The sequence below is a fragment of the Lepeophtheirus salmonis genome, chromosome 5, assembly GCF_016086655.4.
Source record: "Lepeophtheirus salmonis chromosome 5, UVic_Lsal_1.4, whole genome shotgun sequence".
Classification (NCBI taxonomy): Eukaryota; Metazoa; Arthropoda; class Copepoda; order Siphonostomatoida; family Caligidae; genus Lepeophtheirus; species Lepeophtheirus salmonis.
The window spans coordinates 56,348,410-56,371,854 of NC_052135.2; the positions used below are offsets into that span (position 1 = coordinate 56,348,410).

At 30.2% G+C, this 23,445-nt stretch overlaps 1 protein-coding gene across 1 annotated transcript in view; it reads right to left on the reverse strand.

The window, feature by feature from the left end:
* Positions 1-22,342, reverse strand: part of LOC121117584 (neogenin) — a 44,495-nt gene extending 22,153 nt beyond the window's left edge. The window contains exon 1 of the mRNA XM_071888812.1: positions 21,972-22,342. The gene's annotated coding sequence lies outside the window, so the exon portion shown is untranslated. The remainder of the gene's footprint in view (positions 1-21,971) is intronic.
* Between the last annotated feature and the right edge of the window lie 1,103 nt (positions 22,343-23,445).

Here is a 23,445-nt window from a genome sequence, read left to right on the forward strand (position 1 = left end):
ATGGCTGCTTCGACGGCTGCTATCTATGTTCGACTGTTTTTCAGATTTTTTCAAAAAAACTGAGCATAAATAAGTATGATAGGAGGCAGTCATTATACAGGTCAAATCAGGTCAAATTTTTAGCCCTTTTTGCCACCTGTGATAGATATATTTCTATATGGAAAACTATCTACGAGTACTTAGATAGGTCAGTTTTATCTGTAGATGGTACAGATTAGTCAATGAATCGTCCATCTATATAATATGTGTGGCAATAACATAAAAGTAAGCAGGAATACTTTTTTTTTCAACATTGCAACAGTATGATAAACGTATCCGTCCATATATGTACTATAATTTATATTAATTCAAAATAGTGATAAAGTCCTTAGGAGCCGTTGTTGTAAAGGTTAACTGAACCTGATAAAAATCAGTTATTTGGTAACACTGATAATAAAAGATACTAAGACGTCGTGACGTAAAAATTATTTTTAAAGAATATGATGTAAGTATTGACGTTGCGAGAATAAAGAAAAAAAAAGAAAGGGATTTACTGGTTAAGAACAACCCTCACCAACTGAAATTGATTATATTGATGATATAAAAATTCGATTTAAAGTTCAAATTGACTGAAATTTTATATAATATGTTCATGTAAAAATTTAAACAAATATCAATTATAATAATAACTTGTTGGACAGTTTTTCAATGGCTTAATATTGCCTCTTGAAAGAATCCTCTTCGGTTTTTCATTGAAGTAAAAACTAATAATGCAAAAAAATATCAGCTTCCTTTTATGTTATTGCCACACATATAATGGAGGGTATTTTTCTGATGGCATCCGCATTAAAAAAGTCATTACTCTAATACTGTATATGCGATCACTATACAAGGTTTTCTTTATTAAAGCAAATGATTAAAAAGTAATATATAATCTTGTCTAAATCCAAGAATATTATTAACATCGTTATTGAATTAAATAATGTAATCATAGTATAATACTATCTTTACACTTGTGAATACATATGCTCTTATCTGCTCAAAAAATGCTAGGATTATATTCACATTTTTAGGCATTTCTACAAAAATAGATATAACTCTACTTTGAACTACTTAGCTATGCATGTATCGTATATACATATATTGTATATATGGATAGAGAAATTTAATTAATAATAATCTGTTCAGTGTTTCTTTCTATGAATATATGAAACAATCATCATACATTAGGCTTAAAATGTTTTTGTTTTTTTATTTTTTATTGACGGAAAATATTCCAAAAAAGGTTTCAATTGATAAAAAGTGACAAAGTATACTGTTCAAACCATGTATATAAATGTTTAGAGGTTGGATACAGCCTCTGTAGCTGTAAATTTTTTCCTACAAAACAATCAGTATAAGTCAAACAAGAGCACTTTATAGTAAATAAGTTTTTTTAGACAAATAAATCATCTTTCAAAAGTTTAATCAAGAGTTTTCTCTAATAGGGATTGTTTCTTCTAAAAAATGAAACACTTAACAAATTGTACCGCGTATAGTTTGCACTTTTTTTTTGTCAATGTACAATAATTATCTTCAACTCAATGAGTTTAACTTCAAGTCTCGGTTGTTTGTAGAAAAGGAAATAAACTCAATTTTTGTGGACTTCAAAGACAATTCCTAACACACGGGTTGAAAAGTCACTGGCTTAACAAAGAAAACAAGTGTTCTTTTCGTTCAAAATGGTTTTTCTTAAATTACTATTTTTATTCTCTTTATGGAGTGGAGTCCCTATGATCCTCTTCAAGCCATTGCTCAGCTTGAACAATATTTTTTCCCATCAAAAAACTCTGCAAAATTAAAACACGAAATTGTTTTGATACATTGTTTTGAAAATAACAAAAGTAGCGTTGCATTGAGCACAATTACTCACAAACCAAAGAACAGATTGTCATGATATTTTGTCAGCTCTCTTTCAGGCATTGATACTAAATGAAACTGAAGTAAATTAAAAAAATAATAGCGCCATCTCTGTGTAAAACCTGGGATATTTCAGCCCATGTTTTATGTCATATGGAGTGATTGTAATACTATAATGTTTACCTACACTTAATCAGGTCACCTCCATATTACCAATTAAAGGAACATTAAAAAAGTGTGTCTGTTTGTCAAAACCTAATAGCTCCCTATTATTTCAATAAAAATTTACAAATATGACGATTAGGTCCAAAGGCATTACCCAAAAAAGTTTAAGCTTGTTTAGAGACAATAGAGGAATTAGGCTCACCCTAATAAATGTTTATAAGTAAGGAATATATTTTTTATATGTAAATTGTAAAGGATAATATAAGGAAATGATTAGAGCGGATTACAATTTGAATATTAAATAATATGTAATCATACCTATATATTGTATAGCTCTATATTTCTACCTTAAGAAATACATAAGTACATATCAAGAAAAAATAAATGTTTTTTTTAATAAGAATTACTTTTTCCCTCCTTTTTTTTTTTGGGTTGAGTGATTTCTATCAAAAGAAATTACATACATTTATTTATTGTAAAAAAAATGATATATCAAATTGGATAATAAAATCGTTAAAAAAGATTTGAAGACGAATCTAAAAGATTATTGATAAAGGCTATAATTTTACAAATACTTAATGAAAAAGTATATAGATCAAAGGTACTACAAGACTTGAATTCAATGGTTGGTTTTTATGTACTTATTATGTTAGCATGGTGTGGCTTCTTTTGATTAAATATAACATATTGTAGTTGGGTTTTTTTTAGAAATTTCATAGATAAAGTTATTTAAAAGATGTTTAAAAGTTATAGTTGATTTAAAATTAAAACGTCGTATGGTAACAAGGGAATGTTCCAGGTAAATATCGTGTGAAGATACCTTCAAGAACAAGGCAACATTATCACCTAAAATTACAGTGCTAACTTCGTATTTTATCTTTTGTCATTGTTAGGAAAAGAACCTTGCACATTTATTTTTGTCCTTAGTGTTTTTGGCCGAAAATCAAGATTGGTAACCATAACAATTTGAAAATTGTTTTGAAAGAGAACAGTTTGGCTGACGTCACATTAGATCTGCATCAAGTAACTATTATAAAGCGGAGATACTCCATAACTGTTATAAATGACTGAATCATCAAATTTAAAATCTATCTCTTTGGTGGAACGGTAAAAGATGGAATACTTGAAGTGGTGAAAGAAATTGTCGTTAAAACGATAGGATGTCGATCCATAATTCTACTGTGTCCAGTTAGGACTTTCACTCATAACTCTGCAACAAATCAACAGTATTATTATTCTTCTTTTATGCACTAGTGATTACTTTATATTTGTGTTCTCTCTTCAAAAGAATAAAAAAATAATAATAACAGCCTTAGAAGATACAAAATTACCTTCCGTTTTCATATTTTTAAATCTATACTCATATAAGAAATTGCTGTGTTTGTTTTAGTAGGAGAGGTAGGGGGGGTGAAATAACTGTTTTTGTTATTGGTTTTGCTCATTGAGATAATTGCATGCATATATGAAACAATAAAATAGGCAAATTAGGCAATAATAAATAAATTGTTTGTTAAATAGCTAACATTATTTTTCGTAATTGTTCTGGTAGGTAATAAGAACTGGTTATGGATGTAAATATTGACTTAATTAAGGTTAGTTTAAAAAATCCACTAGAAAGAATGTCCTAGAAGTATGGTAACTTGGAGAGACGACATATCTATTGACCGATATTCCAATAAATAGGGGTGTAAATCCTAAGCATTTTATGTGTTTTTTGTTGTTGGAAAACCTGAGCTGGATTTTAATTCATATTCTATAGCTTTTATCATTAATTTTTCACATTAATGAAGAGAACATTCAAGTTTATAGTGTGATCATGAATGACAGAAAGTAACACTGAGGATTTAATTGGGAGTTATAAGTGAAGTCCGGGTTGCAATTAGAATATAATTAATGAATAACTCCAGTGATTTTTTTTATATTAACATTCTTTATTTGCTATAAATATCATACAAAACATAAATTGTATTATAAACATACTGGAGGTACCTTGATGAAGGGCTCAAACGCTCGTTTGTAGTCTTTTACCTGCACATAGGAACATCTTTTACTAAAAAGGTCCTAGGTGTGAATATGGAGGTGTGAACACTTGACCCTTTTTTATTTAAATTTTGAAATAAAACCTCTTGGAAATTAAAGAGTACATAACAACAACTTAAAAAATACAATAAACTCATTTTTGCCAAAATGTAACATTTTGAAGAAATATTTTGAAATCGGTTGAGTCTGAGTTGAGTTATGCTCCACTGAAGGTCAAAGATCCTTCGAAGAGGACCAAGCGTTGATGGACTCCAAAACAGTCCGTCGTGCTTGTATATGTCTAAAATTTGAGTCATAGTGTTCTGTGATTGGGATAAACATCCTCAAAATCTGTTTTGATGATGTTGTGATATTGTGTACACTTCACATAGAATGCCTCACTGTTAGAAAAAATTTGTGGCAACTGATTGACCACCTCCTAAGATTTTTGGATAATTCATGTCATTTTTACCATACAAACACAATTTAGGACATTTATAGTCATATCAAATTATATTTTTTTTTTTTTTATTAAATAATTTTTGAAGGCTATATGAAAAGCACCTGTTGAGAATCCCTGTTGTAAATTATAGATAAAACGCTTGGGTATCTGAACTCATCCCACATACTGACATCCAAAACCTATACTTGACTCAAATATAGCTATGAAATGTTTCACGGTGCGTATTATTAAGTAGAAACATATTTTTGGAAAGTCTCACTTTCGTGATTTTTGTTCAATAATATGTTTATTTTGACGTACTAGATACATAGTACGCAAATTATATATGCCGTCACTTTGGTGCCCTCTCTCAGGCAAACGCGTGCATTTAGTCAGCAGCTTCATTTTTGTTAGATATCTGCTAAAAACTTGCACCAGTTGAAAAAATTGGAATAACTAGATGAATTCGTTGTCCCAAATATTTGGAAAAGGCGCGAAAATCTCTTTTGGAATCTGCGCAGGGAGCGAACACAGAACAATTGCTCCAACTCTGAGATTCAGTGAGACATTCTTTTGCGAGATTAAGGGGGAATTTAAGACCTTTCAAGATCATGAAGACGAAATTCCAACACACGTCATGGTGCTGGGGGATAATTAATTCCGAAGGTCAAGTCATGTATTCTCCCAAGGCCTCAGGGTCAAGACTAATGCAAGAGGACTCGGCTCCCTGTCACACTTTGAAAAAAAGTATCAAATGGCTCCAAGACAGTTTTGAATTGCTTCATCTCGCCAGACTTTTATATGTGTGTTGGGGTTGAACGACAAACAAACCGAACCCCCTGCAATACGAAAGACTAGCTTATCATTCGAATCAAGAAGGATTTCCAGGATTTGCCAAGGGAGCAAGTGAAGAAGGCCTGCTCATACTTTTGGCCTTGTATAGAGACTGCAACTTAGGCTGAGTTTATTTTATTAAATTAAATAAATCAGAATTCATTAAGCTTTCAGAATCTGCTTATATATTTTTAATCTGATAACTGGCTGGAGAGAAAATTGTGTTTGAAAAAAAAAGAAAAAAACTATATTAGGGATTTACATAACTTTGAAAGGGACACAAAAAAGGAACAATCCTTCGTATACACTATAGTCACACTTGGTTGTGGCCACGAATGAGCCCTTAATTGCACAGTCTAGTTATTATTCTTTCATTGTTATTTTTAGTCATTAATTAAAAGGGGTGGGGTTGTTTCATCCCCTTTTTGGAAAAACAGGGTTAATATGTAGGGATTGTCTTTCTTTTTCCCCTTTCTACTCCTTCTTAGTCTGCTTTCGTTTTTTTCTTTTTCATATAGTAGCATATTATAAAAGTATTCATTAATTCTTTCTTTCCGTTTTGGAACATGGTCTTAATTAAAAATAATTTTATTAGATGTATAATTAAATAAAACGTGTCTGTTGGGCGACAAGAAAACATGAAGTGTCTTCAAAGCCCTTCTTATTATTACTATACGTGTTATCATTAAAAATAGGTATATCATTCATTATAAACTAAATTAGGAAAATAGATATGCATAGGCATAGCATAAATATCCCCATGTTATAGAATTAATTTTTGTAAATAAAAAATGTCAAAAGTTATTTTATGAAATAAATGGATGGATAGTGGTTTTTTAGCAATGTTCAACATTTATAACATAGTTATACTATTTTTTAAATATATATACATAAATTGTAAAGAAGTTGATGATTTGCAAATAATTTTATTTGAATTTTTTTTATTTTTTAAATCTATGAACATTTATTATTATTAAAAAAAAACATTACTAGAAATGGAATGGATTTAACCCAAAAAATAATATATGCATTATATTAGTAAAAATACCCAAAAAAACTTTGTAAATTGTTTGATGTTGTACGCAGTTTGCAAGGCTTGATGGGAGGCTTTTGCCATATCATGTCATTTATTTAGAGGGAATGAAATGATCTTGTTGTCAAGAGGGATTTTTTGATACAAGTAATAATTAAAGGACGCTAATTATTTTACCACATATTGGGCCTACCAACACAAAAGTAAGCTAAAAGATTTTTTCTCAAAATGGAGACTGGATTAAAAGCTCGTTCAGGTAAATCGAGACCATCTTTAAGTACATACTCAAAAATAAGGTTAGCATTTACTCGGCTATTTCAATTTTAAAGTGAGGGATTGCACGTTAGTTTTAAGTTTGTTGCACAACTTTTAATTCGAACAAATATTTACGATAGGGTAGACCAAAAGGAAGACCATCATCGAATTTACTTGCACGGGGCACAGCCAAGCGTATATCAAGAAGAGACTTATATATATCCAAAGACCACAGTCTACGAAGTCAACAACCACAGAAAAATATGGTCCATATAAGAGAAAATACTTGTAGGCCTCCATCATCAAGTGCTGCGAAAAAGTCTCCCCACGGACGTGTTTAAGCCCGGAAAATCCATTCGGCCACGTATTGAGCGAATGATTGGGGAAGATGTGAGATACATTGAATTTTTTTTTAAAAATTATTACAGCTTGTGAATAAAATCACAAATTTCTACTTGCTACCCTTATTGCAAGTTAAAGGTGGTCCAGATTTACCTGAACGACCCTGTACATTGTATTTTTTAACGCGTTCATATAGTCGTTTTCTATCAACGAATTATCCTGGTTAACCCCTTTGGGTGTTGCAAATTGCACTTAAAATAGTAAGAATTAATCTTCACATTGAAAGAACTAGAAATTGATCTCTTTTGTGTATTTGAACGGTCATATTGGCCCAAATTAAACCTGTCATACATCAAATGAAGATTAGAAAGTATAGTAAACATTCTCTGGATACTTCAACTCATCCCAGAAATTGGTGTATAACGACTAAGTGTTGTCATGATACCAATATTGTGTACTTCTTCCTGAACCAAAATAGTTATCTGTACTTTTTGATAATTTTTCGACTAAAAATAAAAAAATCGATAATCAATATGGTCGCCCTGAGAATTTTTGGTTTGTTTTGGAAGAGAGCAGCTTAGTGGACATGCTGTTTCATAAGACCAGCTACAATCCGCTTGTTACATGGTAGGAAGAGGAGAAGGAAATTAACAAGGGCATTGCCCAGAATTACTCCGATGACAATCCTCAATTCTACTCATAGTCGAACAAGGACTTACAGTTATAAATCTGGAACAAAGGCCTTTTCCGTCAATCAGGTTTTGAATTTAATTAAATGTAGTAGAAAACGGAAATTCACTACTCAGGAGTTAAATAAAAATGACAACAGCAGAGCAAAAGAAAAATCATTCTTCAGAATACCAATTCAAAATGGGAGAGCTAAAAAATACACATGATTTACGTTACTAAAAATATGTATTTGGACTACAGGGTGGTCTATTGAAATCTGAACACTTCCTAATTAAATAATTAATTAAGGTTGAGTCAATGAAATATAATTAGGGTTGAGTTTATTTCACATTTTGATATATTAAAGAATAAACTTTTATTTTGCACTACGAAAAAATCAAAGCAAATTACATTTGAATGTGATCGACAAATGTCCATTCCTGGATTTTAAGCAGTTAGGAGTACTCCAGGATCGCCATCTACGTCAGCAAATGCGAAACGTAGGAGACAAAGAAGGACTTTGTCAAAAAGGCCAATCAGGACCCGGAAGGGTTAAAGAAAACAGCCAGGACAATTCTGTCAAGTCCAGGAGGGCCCCTGCAAAAGATCTCAGAGTTTCCAAGCAGACTGCCAGCATAGCTATCAAAAAAGTGTAGGAAAGAACCTTGTGAGGGTGTAGAGACTGCTTTTCACACCAGCAATTAAAGAACCCCATCTCCTTTGTTGTTAGACACTTTTAAGGGAGTCTTGTGGGTTCCTTTTTGACACTATTGCCCCCCAACAGCCCAGATGCTAATCCCCTCAATTACACCTTATGGGTCCATGTTGAGGGAAGGCCTCCAGTGTCCGTCATCCAAATACCAAGCCACTGCCAGCTGGCAATGGGACTTCATGACTGCACCGGACTCCATGCCTTCCACCTCCACATGGAATGCCGCTGAGGGGGTTATATTAACGATTAAAAGAGCTCAGACAAACAATTGCTTATAGAATTATTATTTTTTTTTTTTTTTAAGTTCTATTTTTAATTAATAAATTATATCTTGTTGAAGTTTAAAATTCAAAGTGCTCTGAATTTAATGGACCACTTGGTATATATATGGTATGTAAAATAAATTAATTGTTTTTATGTTGACTCACAACATATAGGAGTTGGTTTTTTTTTTTTTTTTTTTTAATAAACGGAAATAATATATAGGTTAAATTTCATCTGAGACAGTAAATTATGTACATACGAGTACACTGTAAGCTTTTACTCCAATTCCCTTTTCCTTCTATTACATAGTTCTTTGATCTTCCATTTCTTTGTCCTATATATATATATGTTTTACCTACATAGATCATTTCTTAAACTTTTATTCCCCAACTCATAAATAAGACTAATATCTTAATACTTAAGACAATCTAGCGACAAAGTTTCTTGGGAGTTTCAATCCACATAATCTTCATTCTATGTATTAGTATGTATGCTCCAAAATATTACTATTGTAAGGGAAGCAGAAATAAATGAGAAAATATAATTGGAGTTCAAGAAATATGAAAGAAATTGGGATCAAAAAGTGACTACAAAGTTGTACAGTATTTTCAAACATGTTACAATGTTTTGCTAAAAAATAAGTCTGTAGGCTTAAACCTCTTTAAATGTGACTTTTTCATCAAATATATGCAAACAATTTATGATTTCCATTCTCCAAGCTCTAACCAAGGAATATCAAACTCATTTTGGTTTGGATGCAAATTAACCGGGTCTCATACGGGCAAGCCAGTAAAATCATAGCAAATTTACATAAAACTAAGAATAAGACTACTTTTTTTCTTTATGTCATTTACAAATAATAGTAATTAGTGCAAAGAAGAACAAAACATGTATAAAAATCTTTATTGTATGAATTTTTCTTTTATGAAATACATTATGAAGATCTTAAGAATTGCACAAAAAGTATGAGCACTTTTTTTCAATAATTTTACTTAATTTGAACAAAACTACCAAAAATGGATTCACCCTGCACTTCAGTTGATGCTCCAAATCCACCAACAGTTCAGAAATCCTATCTACAAGGATATTTCTTGTCCAGCTAATGTTGGTAAAAATATGTTGTTTTCAACAAGGAAACAAAAATTCAGCAATTATCAACATGCAGTTTTTAACAAATTCACCTTCCCAATAAGGTTTCGATGCTAAGCCATTTTGCTCGTAATTACGTAACTTGCTTTCCCTGAATTAAAAATGTCTTATCGACACAGACTGATGTTTACCACACTCGTCATCATTTCATTTACCTTTTTCATTTTCTTAGTTATCCCTTGCAATATTTTTAACTATGTTGAGTTGCATAATAGCACGGAAAATTGTATTCTTTCAGGACTAAAAGTTCCTGAATGTATACCAAACACATAGGTTTGCCATTCATCTCCAGGAACACAAAAATCTTACTCTCTGTGTCCACTTTTAATCTTTTTGAGAAAGATATTTCTCTGATGAAGGTAAGAGGCTAAAGGAAAATAAAAAATGTAATTTCCACCAACAGATTATAAACAGACTCAAAAGCTACCATCCGTGGTGCTTTCATGTTGCCTCCAAGTACTTAAATATTGTCTGCCTAGCGGACAGTACCAGGAACAACAGATTTAAAAAAATTGTGAATTCATTTACCATATCATCAATCATTAATACCTACATATATATAGAAATATGTATTTGGAGTCTTGTCTTTTCTTGGATCAACATACCTTTGTGAGTGGCTATTCTAGTTTTATATTAACCAACCAATTTGGACTGATATTTATAAACCAAATTATTTCAGTCCAATAAATATGATAACAGTTTCATAAGATCATAGATCGTATGATTTTTTTAAAAAATAAACACCGCTCTTTGAGTTTACAAACAACAGATTACAGTCTTGCATAAAGATAAATGTAACTACCTACAAACCTGATTTGCAGACATCATTATACAATGTGAATGTATAGCGTTAGCTTTATTTAAGATTTCACTATATTTGTTTAAATTATGTTCCTAAGTGTTTTCATTTGTTGTTCATCTAGTTAAATATTTAATATTCCATACATTTTCATTACATCTAGTACAATTATTTACTACATGTAACTAATAGCTATGTATGGGTATAAATTAAATCCATATTTATATTCTCTACACTCAAATGACTCATTAGTACTTATATAGGCTATAACATTTATTATTGTGTGTTAGAGTCCAAGACGTGAAGTAAGAGTTTGTGACATTCAAAATACTTGAGTCGGACATTTTATGTACCGATTCTGCTGCCCTAGTTTCAAAGAAAGCTACATAGAGAAAGTGACAACACATACCTCTATTGGCGACATTCTATCTAACAAGCTAATTTTTACTGAGTTTTTTGTTATTACTTACTTTTATATTCAATGGAATTTTATTAACTTTCATTTGGTACTGTACATTTTTTAATGCCGTAGCATCAACTTCTAGGTAGCTTCAATAATAATGTTTTTCGAATTTTGTAGTGTTTTTGAAAAACGTCAACAATAAACATACACAGATCTTGGGGCCGGGATATCGAAGGACCAAAATTAAAGTAATTTGAATATTTAAAAAAGGGTAAAACTATTACAGATACATATTATTCATCGTTCTTGGACCGTTTGAAAACTGCACTGCAAAAAAAAAAAAACCACGATTGGCCCACAAAAAGTCATTTTCCATCACGGCAATACATCAACTCACACCTTAGCAGGTTTGGTTGCAAAATTAATGGAAATAGGATTCCAACTCGAGATGCCCACTGTGCTAGCAATCTCATGTACATTCATTCTTCTATCATCCATCACCATATCATGGATTTTATTTATGATTTCAAACGTCCAGAGAGTTCAACGTCATTTGGCCCAATACGCCTCCGAAATTTTTGAAAATTAATAATGCCCCATAATGTTTATCAAGCTTATTTTTAGTCTCCTTCATAAAAGTTATGTTTAATCAACGATCAAAATTCTTTTTCGTCCATTTTTTGAAAATCACTCCACTTCCTTGACCCGAACGAATGTCCAACAGGGAGAAATAGACAAATCTGGGTAAAAGTTGGTGTGTGTTCTTCCAAGAGATGCTATTAACTAAACTTAGCCTCGATACGCGCCAGAAGTACAATCTCTCGTACTTTGTGCTCAATTTTCAAACGACTCTCATATATGCTTCCAAAGTTGAATCTTTAATAACTTAGGTATTAAACCAAAAGTTGGTTAAACTACAACAATTTAAGTAATTCCTTTATATAAAGGGTTAAGAAAAATTATTTCAAAACTTACATTGAGTATTATTTTATAGGTGCAACTGTGCATACATTGTATAAATTTACCCACACATCATACTTTTTCTATCTATCTCAAAATTGGAGGCAAGGGATTTTGGTCAGTCGTCATAGAGCAGTTTAAACTGCGGCTTTTACCCAATAAATCAAAAACCTTTGTTACTTAATCGATAACTTTAGCCTTGTAATTGATTTTCACGAAAGCAGTTCATGCCTACTTCTATGGGATACATTTTATAAGTTTGTCCCTATGTCGTATTTTTTTCTTTCTACCTCAAAATTGGAGACAACCATAACAGAAAGTTGAAATAGAATTATCGCAACCTTTCAATAACAAGGAAATAACTTCTTAAAGCAAAGACTATATCATTAGAGTAGGAGGAGGGATCCCGACCAATCGATCACAATTTCTCGAATAATTTTTCACATAGAACTAGATGATAATCATTGGAGTTTGTACGGTATATTTTTATTTGTGTATGTGCATAGTAATGTTCTGTTTTGGAGTTAATGGATTTGATGAAATAGAAGTTCCTCTCCAGGTTACTGATTATGTTCATCTCGTAATTAAACTGTATTGGCTCTTGGTAGTTACAAGAAAAACCGGTAGGGCTTACTTAATGTGAGTTTATATCTTTTAGTATTAAAGGTTGAATTTCGGCCATCTGCTATAGCTGTCTCCAATTTTGAGATTGAAAGAAAATGCAGGGAAACTAATAAATCCCATAGAAGAAGGATAGAACAGCTTTTGTGAAAATCAATCAGTAAGCTAAAAGATTATCAATTAAGTTTTGCTTTTTAAAAGATATTAACAAAGGTTTTGGGTAGAAGCCGCAGTTTCAACTCCTATATGACGAATGATCAAAATTCAACATACAATATGAAACGTAGAAATATATTACTCTGATTAAAAACTGTTATTGTAATCCCTTAAATTTTACATGAGTAGAATCACATAAAAGATCACAGACTTATTTATAATAACCCAATAATAAGAAATAATATTCTTCTGATATAAGTGTGCATAATGACATCTATAAAGTCATATTATCGTTTGTAAGAGAGGTTTTAATAAAAATTATGAGTTTACGGCAAAGGAAATAATTTGGAAATAAATTTGTTTTAAAGAGAAGAGAAATTGGCTCAAGGGATAGTTTTTTTAATACCACCAAAATAACGGGAAACAATCGACTGAGAAGGATTTTAGTTAGTAAATATATAAGCTATCAAATTTTAGATCAGATAAGAAGAAGAAATATACGGTTGGCAGGATATAGTCAGAGGGCTTAATAGGATGATAAACTATTCCTTATGTTGGTTAAAGCACAGAATGGTAACCATCTTACTAATCTTAGGTAGTTTATATCAGAAGAAAGAAAATGTTTCTTTTGTAAGCAATTACTGGAGACAGCCCAACATTTTTTGTTAAGTGTACTCATATAGTTAGTAAAATGAACCAAGTATTTGATTTTTTTTTTTTTTTTCATTTTTCAATTAACAGATATTTCATATTTTTACACCGACCAAAATCAAGAGAAAATAAATTAAATTACTCCAAATGTACAATTTCTTATATGTAAATTTTAAAAAGCAAAAACACCTTTGCCTAAGAATTTTTCCATAACATTCCAAAATATTGTATTTAATATGCTCAAAAATTAAAATAATAATAAGTTGAAATATAGTTGTACCGAGGGAAAAAAATCACTTTTAAAGAAGTAAAATAAAAGAAAAATCCCTTTTTCTCCAATACTTTTTCTTTTTTATCCCAGCCTGCTTTTATGTTGCCAAGGCAACTTTTTCGTACTATGACTATTTAATTACTTTTTTCATTGTATGTTAGTAAAGCAATTAAGAAAAATATGGTATACAAAAAATCAATTAGGTTAGAAATAAAAACTTAATTCAATAAATTTTTATTTTGCTTGCTGATTGAGTAATTTAGTATATAAATATAATGGTTAAATAATTATTATATTCGGTTGATTTTAAAGTTTAAAGAAAGTTCCACCTATAAATAAAAGTCAAATGGGTCGAAGTTGGGAGATGAACAAGAGCCCAAAAATTTGATAATTGGGACTTGAGAAGGAGTGGTAATTATTTTTAATTGGTTTTTGGGAATTCATTTTTCAACTATCTAAACTTGGCTAGGAATAAAACAAATAACAGTAGTTTGTTTGATTACTTTAGTCAAACTGAAAAACAGGGTTTCCTATTTCGTAAATTAGCATCAAAGACAATTAAGTTCATCATAGATCCTATATTATAATGTGTGATATAAATCAAGTGTATTTTTTAGCTGGCTTGTTTTTTGGAATTAGTAATTTGAAGAATGAATTTTCTTATCCTCAACTTTTGTCTCTATTATTTAACTCCTGAGTAGTGGAATTCCTTTCCTATAACAATCAATAAAATGCATAACCTGATTGAACATTTGTGTGTACATATAAAAGATGTAGAGTAACCTTAATGATTTGTTGGTCCTTGTTGAAGTCAGAGTAGAATTGAGGACCGACATCGGAGATATTATTTTTTATGTTCTTATTCCACTCCTCTCATGTCACAGCTGATTGCAGCTGCTCTCCTCTAAAACACTTTTCAAATTTTAAGGTTAAGTATATTGATTTTTTTATGTAGGGGGGAGGTCAATGGCCAAATTTACAGACAATAATAATAAATAACAAAAATTGTTGACTATTGAACTCGAAAGAAATTTAAAGTATATGAAAATTTTCAAAGACTTTTACTAAAGTTGGACTTATGAGCAAGGACTAAAAAAAATCGACTTTGACTTGCAGTATAGGACCTCTGGGTATTACTATTTCCAATATCCATTAAGAATGGTATGATTTGATTTTGATTTGTACCCCAATATGCATAAACATATGCTGAGGTAGACCTAACAAAACCTCTACATATGTACACCGTGCTGTGTAATTGAGTATTAATATATAAATATTATGTAGATGAAATAACAATATACGTCAAAAAGTGAGTAACAGAAAGTTCAATGAAAAGTGACAGATTCACATACTAAAAAGATATTTATGTATATTTTGTAACTTGAAAAAAATAAATGATCTAACTTTAATTGACAATGTCTAAACATGACATACATATATTTGTATATTACATGTAATTTGATTAAATGAAAAAAAAAAGTAACTGCTAATAGCATCAAGCTCTTACAAAAATTATAACAATTTATTTTATACTTGATAAGTACACAGAGCACAATATTTTATTAAAGTCAATTATAGGTCTGGAATTAAAACTTCTAAGACATGTAAAGGTACATAAAAGTGATATTCATAGTTTGAAACCTTTATTTGGCTTAAATACTTATATTCACTCTAATATAACCTTTCAAAGAAAAACGATTAATTTCTCATTATTTTATTATGAGGATCAATTTCAGCTCCTATAAGTGCAATTTGCGAGACACTCAAGAGGGTTAATAAGAATAATTTGTTAATAGAAATTGACGAATATTCATTGGTGATGAATACTAATGTTGTATTCTACTATTCAGTCTTTTAAAAAATACATTCATTTATTCAAAAATTTAAAAAACAGTGGCCTGTCAACATAAATTCAATTCCATACTATCAACGAATTCACCCTTTGAAGGTGCCACAAGTTGCATTTAAAGCAGCAAAGTATCATCCTTACAGGCAGGGAACTAAATTATAAATAGACATATGTTTCTTAATTCAAATACTAGTTATAAGTTGCGTATAGGTAAAATTCTTGGGTATTTACCCTCATTGAACAAATTTGAATACATATCTTTTAATATGTAAAAAATATTTAGACAATTATCCCAAAACTTCATGGACATATTTGATTCAATTGTAGGCCTGAAGAGAAGTTAGCTACACATCCAAAGGGTTAAGAAGAATAAGTGTGACAGAAATTGAAGATAAGTCGTTTATATATATACAAATGTAATCCTCTCAAATTTGACAAAAAAGTTTGCTTATAATTTAAAGGGTCACATACGTACTTTTTTAACTTATTATTGTGCAATCTAAACCCTATTTTTGCAACAAAAATGCCCTGTTTGATCAAATTGAAAACATAAAGTTATTACATCTCTCTTCATGTTCAGCTTGTCACCGGAATTATTTTTATTAATCGTATATGTGTTGCTTTTATCAATGTAAAAATGACTTATCTTAATTTACTAGTTATCACATATGGCTTAGAGAAAAAAGAAGATGCAGAGTTTGCCTTTGCGAAACAATTATGAAATGTCCTAAACGAAAATATTTTAAAACACAGAGCCTCGTTATTTTGAATGGAAGAATAGTTGAAGTTTGTAGATTATAATAAGCAAAGTTCTTAAGGATAAATTGCGTGTATAATCATGATAGATGTGGTAGTTCATCTTTACTGCCAATGAGACTTAACCATTTGATAAATCACTGTGATTAAGTTTAATTATTCTCCAGTTCCGAACTTTAAAAACCATTTATGTTCTAACCACATTTAATATTCAATATGCTAAATTAGGAATGAACTACCAATATGCATACATTTTGAAACTATTTATTCATTGGCATTATCATAAAATACAAATACAACTAAGGACCCATGGATAGCAAAATCTAAGAAAATAAAATATATTTTTGTTCTTAATTTAACTACTTTCGAATAAAAAATCTTATTTGAACATTTCAAAGCTGTTCAAGGAGGCAAACAATCATTTTTTCCCTTAAAATTTATGTTATAACTAATATATATTAGATTTTCTAGATAAGACATTAAAACATTACTTAAAACTACAATAATAAGAGTAATGCAAGAATTATTATGCTAGAGTGAGCAAATCCTAGCCCGCCAATTAGAGCTCCATAAAGGCATTGTTACTTGTAATCGATGTTCTATTAATTTAAAAAAGGTTTTTAAATTTAAAACCTTTCATAACCAGTATTATTGGTCGCAATACGTCAACAAATAACGACAATGGAAGCAAAAAAGTAATGGATTGTAGATCATATCCGGATCCATCACTCTGCAACGGAGGTCGTGGGCATTCTGAATTGCTCTGTTGAGCTTGTCCATAAGATTATGCGGCTCATTAACAGGGGATAATGATTTTCCAGGAAGACAGGAAGTGGATATCACAACAAGATTGTCACTAAAGACTTCTGGTTTGACAAGGGGATCAATTTGGGAGTCAAGGAGCACCTAGAGGTGATGAAAGAGGTTTGATGACAACTATCCCGAAAGAGATTACTGTTGGCAACAAGACTCAGCACCCTATCATAAGGCCATAACAACTCAAGATTGGTCAAAGGAAAACCTGAACGATTTCTGTCCTCCAAACTTTTGGTTACCCTCAACACCACATTGTTCGGCACTGGAGTAAGGAATATTCAGATTCGTGGAGAGCAAGGCTTATTAAGTCCCAAACATATTGTTGATTCCCTGAAGGATTCTTTTGAGAAGGAGGGGGTTTTATGTCCAATTACTACGTCATTCAGTTGTGCAAGGCCTTCAGGGCCACACTCGAGGCTACGGTGCCTGCAGAAGGAGCACATTTTTTGGAATAATTGTTATTTTTACAAGGCATAGTTATAATTATAAAATACTCTTGATACTATGTGCATTCTGTTCTTGATTAAGATGATGTTAATCTTCTTTACACACATTGTAAATACAAATTTATTAAAACTTGACTAATAGGACACATTTTTGATACTAAAGCAGGGATATATAAACATCATAACCATAAAATGAATCAACAACGATAGATCAATTGTCACAAATAACTTTTTTTTAAATGTTGCTTTTCAAAATCGGAGCAACATGAATGGGAAACGTAAGCTTTGTAGTTTTGCTCCGAAACAAAATACTTCCTTACGGCATAATGTACAAAAAGTGTTATAAATATTTTAATCTATACTTTTTGACAAAAAAACACATAACAAAATGCACTACCAGGGGTTTTTGTTGCTGGAAGGGAGAGGGAGGGCTGTTGCAAGCTCAGAAATTTGAAGACTTATTTTTAATTAAAGACAATTTTCATTATTGTATTTTTATATAAAATAATTTTTTTTTCGCCAGCTGGCGTAACTTTATTCCCTACAAATATAAATATCTAGACATAATCTAAAGCCAAAACCAGCATACAACACATATGTTCAATACTAACAAACAAGAAGAAAAAGAAAAAGTTCAGGTCAAAAACAATGGTACAAATAGGACAATTCAAAATAAGGATAAAGTTGAACAAAGAACCATTTAAAATAAAATAACGTAATAAGCAAGAGTCTTTCGTTAATTGAAGAACTAGGCCATCCCTTAAATAACTTTGATATATAATTTTATGATGGGGATTATGTCTGTAAGATAAGAAATCTTCATTATCGTGATTTTTGTATAAAGACCATTGGGAGGGAGGGGGGAGGCAGTGATACGTCATCGACGTTTCAACATAACATAGTTATCACTTAATGACACTAGTACCAGTTATACTATCAATTTAGTATAATAGTGTTTAAATGCATGGATATTGTACCCGATATACTACTGTATACGGGTTACAAACCGTTAAGAAATGCTCTCTTTAATATTTTGAATCCCTTGTCTGAACTCCAACAACGACAACTTTCATCTATTTCTGTTTTATGTATATACTGTGCAAAAAAAAAAATAACAGAATTAATTAATTCTGGTACTCAAATAAAGGCAATATCTTAATAGTAAAATGTACATAAAGTTTAAAATAATTGTCAAATATGTAAATTCACAAAAAGAATTGTGTAGTTTTCCATTTTTCTTTATACGACTCTGTACTTTACTAAATAGGTACGTTTTGATGAATGGTTTTGTGGAAATAACTTAATGAAAAGTTTGAAAGAAAATAACATAATGACACTATAAATACAGGTTCTACTGTTATAACGTTTTAAATGCGTCAGTATCCAATATAGCAAACAATACTAATATCTATGATAAATATACTTATTCAATCTATATTTTTCTTTCAGAATTCTATCGAAAAATGGCCCTACTAAGGTGACCTCTATTTTTACAAGGTAGCACACTCTATATCGATAAATATTCATTAATCATATTTATATATTAAATGAACGAGCTTGTAATAAACTTCATATTAATATATATTTTTACTACAGAGATCCAAAATATATCCAAAAAATTTTATCCCTGAACATATTTTTGAAATATTGTTGAAGGAAGACAATTATGTGAATCTTCTTAGTCTTGTGGTCTTAACAAACCGTTAACATATGGATTTGAAACATCTTTCAAAAAAAAATAATATCGTAGAAGAACCATAGCCCCCCCCAAGAATGTATTCAGAGATTTACATGATAAATTTACACATTAGTATCAACTCTATTCTTAGTATATCTGTCTCTAATACTTTCTCGTGTTGTAACTCACATATCAAAATAAATAAAGTGCCTCACTGTGTAACATGAGCATAGAAGTAGTTTCTTTATGTGGGGCTTTTTAAAGATATGTTCAATTATTATCAAAGATGTTGTAACAATGTAAATGAATATAATATATTAATTGAAATATGAGCCACAATTTTTTATATCCTTTAACAATTATGGACTTGTATATATTTCAGATTGCTTCTAAAATGTATTTTCTGATTGAAGGCTTAAAGTATTGACTTCCCATTAAGTTGCAGTGTCGTAATCATCAATTTCTTGGCCAAGAGAAACTGGTCCACCAATAATGTTTTCAGTTGTAGGTAGTGAGTGATTCCGAGTCACTCCAACCAGACTTTTAAATACAAAACTGTGATTACAGGAAGGGTAGGTTCCAATATTTTTCTTTCAAGAGAGGGGGTGGGGGTTGACTTTGTTTTTGTTTATTTTTTTAAATTTGCAACTAATAAATCATCTTTTTCAACTCATAAATACAAGGACCTTTTTTCAAATAAAATATATGGCCTTTCATATGAATAAAATAATATTTATCCACGATTTTTTTTAGAAATGTATATTATATTTTATTTTATGAAAAAACGATTTAAACGAAAAAAAAAAAAACTTTTTAGGGAATTTTGATAAACTAAATTATCCCATTTATTGATTTTTTTATTTTGTACAGCTAAAATTTCTTAACGAATAGGTTTTTTGAGAAAAAAAATATTTTATTCAAAAAAGGCATTCTTAGTAATTACTATATTCGACTTAAATATGAATTAACATTTTAAAGAAATTTTCAGTCATTGCATAAATAATCAAGCATTTTCCTACTAGCATACCATTTTTTTCACCTTCAATAATTCGAGGGATGTCTCCCCTCCGTCCAACACACAAACACCTTACTACGACACCGGGCCTGATTACGACACTAAGTTATATTTCCACAAATCAATATTTAAATACTTTTATGTAGTAAAAGTTCAGAATTTATTTTGAGCTATATGCAAAAGTAGTCATACTTTATTTATTAGTTAATTAATTACTAAATTTCAAAATTTAGTAGAAAGTAGATATTCTTACTATATAAAAATCTTAATCAGATGATAGGTAGTCAAAGCCTACCTCTTTATAAGAATTTACAATTATCATATTTCATAAAAAAATATGATTTTTTGAAATTACAATACCTGCTCAACGTTGCACCTGGGTAAAACTCTGCAGTGGGCTTAGAGTATGGAAAAGTATTTTTACAACAAAATTAATATATAATTCAACTATCAATACGTTTTATTTATAAATAAAAAACAGCATTAATTTATTCTGGCACTCAAATAATAGGAATATATTAATATTAAAACATTTATAAAATAAGATAAATTACTCACGAATAATAAAATGATTAAAAAATTCTAGTTGATTAAAATCAGCATTCAAACTTTTAGTTTGGTTAAAAGTTTTATTTCGATTTGAATTTTGATAATCGGTGAATAAATTAACGAAAAATAGGTAAATTCTGTATTTTACTCCAAAGACGTTTTGATGAATTGTTTCTTGACAATATAACAAAACGAAGTTTCGTATAGAAAAAGTTTTTATTTTAAGCATCACGAGACAGAAAAGGGTGTAATTAAGGTCGTTGCAACAAGGATGGCACCCTTTTCTCCAATACATGATCGGATATCACTAGGAATTTTTGTTTATTTATGTAATAACTTTTAAAGAAGTAGAAATGAAGGCCTCTTAAAAAAAAAAAAAATATGTATAAATTTTACAGAAAAAAGACAGTCTAAAAAAGGGATTTTGAAAATGTCAAAGAAAGGTCATTAAAAAAATATATATTCATGAAAAAAAAAGTCATTCAATTGGAATTTAACTAAATTATTTTTGAAAATGCTCCTATTATTTTTCAGAAAAATTTAAAGGGTTCAATCTTATTTACAAGAAAAAAGTAACCTCATAACAGAATTGCAAGAAATTAGATGTCTTTTGGAACACTTAAAAAAAAATTCAAAACATCCAAACTCCGTTACTTGGAGTCATCACTTTATTATTTACATTTCAATGATTTATCAGCCCCTCGTATCTCCAGTATTGCATAATCATATTTGATAAAAATTAGATAATTGACATTTTATAACCAAACTCAATCGGACAAGTAATTCTGTAACAAAATACCGATACATTTCGAATGGCAATATGTTATACTAATTTCTGGAACTATATGTCTGATAAAGCTTTTATGAATAATGACTGTTTCTCAATAAATATGTAGTATTCTTGATTTTAAATATTAATTCTGTATTTTAAAGACAATCTAAGTTGCTTACATATCGACTATAGTTTGTAAATATATAATTGTACAAATGTACAATAAATGACAAAATAAACCTGTCAATTCTTTTGTGTATTTTAAAATGAAATACAATTATTTTTTTTAAGGAGAAAAAAAATATTTCAGGCCTCTTATTTAACATTAATTAATTTATATTAGGTAGAAAAGTATGCAGGAGTCTATAATGTACTACCTATGCTGCATCATGCTACAGCTTTTGACGAGTACTTAGGTATATTGCAAAAAAAAAAAAACATTTATTGTACAAATATTGTTTCCTCACCATACACCAATTGGCTTAAATTGATCCAAACCACCCAAATAAAAGTGACATAGATGGATCCCATGGTTGTGTGAAAAGTCCTGGGAGAAAAACTTGTTTTGGCAAACGTATTTATTTTTTTGTCAAGTCACTTCACTTTTTTATGAAAAATTAACTTTATACCCTGTCACATGGTTATTATATGCAGTCTTTGAGAGTACTTGGAAGAAATTCTACAGGAATAAATGTGACATGTCATACCTCAAGTCTAACAGTTTGTACATATATATATATATATATATAAATTATCGAAAGGAAAAAACAGATGGAGGAGACGTAACTACAACGAAAGTAGAACTGATACTAAAATGCTTTTACTGTCTGAAAAAGGAAAAGCGGGTCTGGTAAATGGAGGAGAGAGGATGTTTTTGTTATTTTCTTTTCTTTTTTCTTGGTGAATATAATGAAGATGAGGTGCCTTTCACAAATCTTTGTATCAAAAGGGAACCCTCTTTTTACCGCTAGCTCGCTCTAACTTACTCTTTTGACGAGGAGAGAGGAGCACCACGCATGGATGATAGACATACGAAAACCATTGTCGATCAGTACATTAAATGTACTCGCAGAGATAATCAAAATAATTGATGTGATTTCTTGTCAAAAGAAAATATTTTTATATATAACAACTTTTGTAAAAAAATAAAGAAGGAAAACTGAAGTGTATACAAATAGGTACATACATAGTGATATATTGGTTTTTATTTAGGACTGCAATTCGGTCCAGTTCAGTCCGTTCTAGTCCCGACCCACTTGGTAGTTCTTAACCTTATATCGCTTACAAAAAATATACCTAGATTGTATTTCGTGGATTTTTCTGCTTATTTCGTTGAATTGTTGAATTAGAATTAGTTCCTTCCAACTATCAATTGCTATTAAATAATAGCCACATAGTTGGGAAGAATTGGCCAACTACAGACTGATTTTGGGCCTGTATTCTGTTTCTTTTCAGAGAAAATAATGCGTAGAACAATAATGGTAACGATGTGTTAAAAAGATGGAAGACTTGATCCTCACGACGTCATTGTGGTGTTTCCTCCTTATGAATTAATATTACTTAGTTGTATTTATGCACCGGTCCTTTTAGATAAAGTAACAGTTGAGAAGAATTGCCTTACTACTAATTTATTTTAGGAATTTTTTCTATTTTGTTACGGAAGACTCGACTTATAAATTAATATTATTCCACTGTATTAGGGTTGGTTTTTAGAATTTTTTTTGAAAAAAAAAAAATTTCAGTACTTTAAGAAAAACTGGAAAATTAAATTAAATTTTTGGGAAAAAAGATAAAATTAAATAATACATATTAAATTTTTTGAAAAAAAAAAGATCAAAAATTATTTTTTCTATTTAGATGCAAAAATTCCTTTATTTTTTTTAAGGGGGGGGCAACAACCCCTCCAGGCCTACCCTTTCAGACATCCCTGATTTAAGGACC